This window comes from Otolemur garnettii, unplaced genomic scaffold, assembly GCF_000181295.1.
Source record: "Otolemur garnettii isolate 467f Iridium unplaced genomic scaffold, OtoGar3 scaffold00116, whole genome shotgun sequence".
NCBI classification, from domain to species: Eukaryota; Metazoa; Chordata; class Mammalia; order Primates; family Galagidae; genus Otolemur; species Otolemur garnettii.
The window spans coordinates 5355733-5359097 of NW_003852511.1; the positions used below are offsets into that span (position 1 = coordinate 5355733).

The 3365-nt window shown below is 43.2% G+C and overlaps 1 pseudogene; it reads right to left on the reverse strand.

The window, feature by feature from the left end:
* Positions 1-212: 212 nt before the first annotated feature.
* Positions 213-1277, reverse strand: LOC100942222 (annotated as a pseudogene).
* Positions 1278-3365: the final 2088 nt, after the last annotated feature.

Sequence of the window (3365 nt, forward strand, 5' to 3'; positions counted from 1 at the left end):
GGCACTCTACCCAGGGGGACAGCTTGAGGCTCTGTCTCAAAAAAAAAAAAAAAAAAAAGAAAATACAACTTTCTTCTATTTAAGTGAAATGAGAATCTAGAGGAAAAGGAGTCTCATTTCAGAATAACTAAGAGGAAAGAAATATCAGTGGTAAAATTACATTGTGGTAGGAAAAAGAACAAAAAGGCAGACACCAAACACCTCCATTTTCCCAAGATTAAATGATTATTTAAAAAGTGTGCCACACTGTATAGAAATCAACATTCTCTCCCATAATTCTGTGCATCTGGGACTATAGAAATGTCACTGTTCCTGCCCCACATCTTCAAATTAACATTCTCAGGTCACAACAATAAGTCTTCCCAAAGGGGACCTTCCGGAAAAACAAGCTATTTCTTCGGCTCATATTTCCCTCCTTTTGTAGCATGCACCTGCAATCTAGCCAGAAGTATATATTGGAGAGTAAGGAGGAGATCCACCAGCAAGCCCACAGTTGTTCACAGCCATAAGATTAGAGACAAGCCCAAAGGGATAGGTCAACATATTGGCAAAAAAATCCTGTGACAACTTGGGAATAACTCTTCATTTCTTTCATAGTGGAAACCCCACTGTCCAGGGCATAGTATTGACAAGGTAGCCAGTGAGTTATACAGAGCCACAAAGAAATGATGTCACCTGGGAGGTGAGGAACAAGACCCGCGAAAAATCCTAAGATGCCCTCTTCCTGATAGATGGTTACTATGGAGTCACAAAGTCCACAGTACTTAGACTCTCTGCCAATGAATTGTACTATAGACCTCAGAGTGATTACGTGGAAGGGAATGTGTGATGCGGGTAGCAGCAGACCGAGCAATCGTCTCTCCAGTAGTCTCCTTGATAACCTGGTCAAAGCTAGATGAGACTTCTTTCTGTCCATTTCCAGGTCCTAATTCCTTGCCCTTGTCATACTCCTGGTAATGCTGTAACACTTTACCATGGACCACAGTCCCAAGGACTCCTGAACACAGTCGTGGAGTTAAGCCTGTGAACAAACCAGGCTTCCCATCGATGCTGGCAATATGCTGAGCATAACAAAAAACCAGAAAGCTGACACACTTGCCGCCCCAAAATATTTTGTCCTATTGTAGGAGGAAGAGGCTCATATCCCACCTGGATGAGTACTTTCATGTACATGAGCGGCTGGGACAGGATGGTGAGACTGGAGCCCAGGAGCACCTGACTGGCGGCATCCACCATGATGGCACCCACCAACAGACTGGAACCACAGCTTTAGACCACCTCACTCTTCTAACTCATAAATGTCCCTAAGCCTTATCATTTGGGAGACAGATAAGACAACTGTTCTTCTACCTCTTTACTTGTGTTTAACATTTTTCTTTTTTGCAAAACATGTGTAACAGTGATTGTTCTGTACACATAGGCAGTGACGAGAGAAGTCAATACCTGGCTTCAAAGCTGCAAAGGACAGGTTGATTCTCTTTTAGAGACTAATGCAGTTGGTGACATTTAAGTTGAAATCAAAACTCATTTACCATTCCCTAAATCCTAGTACCCTTAGGAGTTATGCTAAATATACCTTATCTGTGCTATATAAATGAAACAACAAAGCCTGGATGATAGCATCTGTTTACTGAATGTATTTATGTCATGTTTACAGTGTGGTTTACTAAATATGTTAACCCCACTGTTGAGATCTACTGCTTAGAAAAAAAAGATTTCTCTCAAAATATCATTGCTCATTGACAACCTACCTAGTCACCCAAGAGCTCTATGGAGATGTACAAGGAGATTCATGAGATTCGTATTATTTTATTTATTTATTTATTTGTAGAGACGGGGTCTCATTCTGGCTCACTCTGCCTCATGCTGGTCTTCTGCTCATCTCGAACTCAGCTGAGCTCAAGCCATCCACCTGCCTTGGCCTCCCACAGTGCTGGGACAACAGGCGTGAGCCACTATGCCCGGCTAATTCATATTATTTTCTTGTCTGCTAACATAGCATCCATTCTGTAGCCGTTTGACCAAGAAATACAGTTGGTAAGGCTATAGCTGTCATAGGTAGAGTCCTCTGTTGTATCTGGACAAAATAAATAGAAAACCTTATGGAGAGTATTTACCATTCTAGATGTCATCAAGAACATTCTTGGCTCGGTGCCTGTGGCTCAAGCTGCTAAAGCCCTAGCCACATACACCTGAGCTGGTAGGTTCCAATCCAGCCCGGGCCCGCCAAACAACAATGATGGCTGCAACCAAAAAATAGCCGGGTGTTGTGGCAGGCACCTGTAGTCCCAGCTGCTTGGGAGGCAGAGGCAGGAAAATTGCTTGACCCCAGGAGTTGGAAGTTGCTATGAGCTGTGATGCCATGGCACTCTACCCAGGGCGACAGCTTGAGGGTCTGTCTCAAAAACAAAAAGAACATTCTTGATTTCATGGGAGGAAGTAAAATAAAAATAACAATGTTAATAGGAGTTTGGAAGAAGTTGATTCCAGCCCTTATAGATGACTTTAAGGCAGTGGTTCTCAACCTTCCTAATGCGGCGGCCCTTTAATACAGTTCTGTGAGTCGTGACCCACAGGTTGAGAACAGCTGCTTTAAGGGGTTCAAGACTTCAGTGGAGGAAGTAACTGCAGATGTGGTAGAAATAGCAAGAGAATAAGATTTAGAAGTAGACCCTGAAGAGTGAATTCTTCAATCTCATGATGAAACTTTAATGGATGTGGAGTTCCTTCTTATGGATGAGCAAAGAAAGTGACTTCTTGATATATAATCTGTTCTGGCAAAGATGGGGTGCACATTGTTGAAATGACAAAGGATTTATATTATACAAACTTTGTGAGCCACTACACCCAGCCTTGATTTAATTTTATTTATTTTTAATTTTTTTTATTTTTTGAGACGACGAGTCTCACTTTTTTGCCCTTGGTAGAGTACTGTGTCATCACAGCTGACAGCAACCTCAAACTCCTGGGCTTAAGTGATTCTCTTGCCTCAGCCTCCCAAATAACTGGGACTACAGGCTCCTACTGCAATGCCCAGCTATTTTTACAGATGTGGTCTTACTCTGGCTCAGGCTATTCTTAAACTAATGAGCCCAGGCAATCCACCCACCTTGGCCTCCCAGAGGGCTAGGGTTACAGGTGTGAACCACTGCGCCCAGCTCCCAGCCTTCATTTATTTACTTTTGGGGGGGGGGAGGGTAGAGACAGAGTCTTTCTTTATCGCTCTCAGTAGAGTGCCATGGCATCACACAGCTCACAGCAACCTCCATCTCCTGGGCTTAGGTGATTCTCTTGTTTCAGCCTCCCAAGTAGTTGGGAGTACAGGCGCCTGCCACAATGCCTGGCTACTTTTTTTTTTTTTTTTT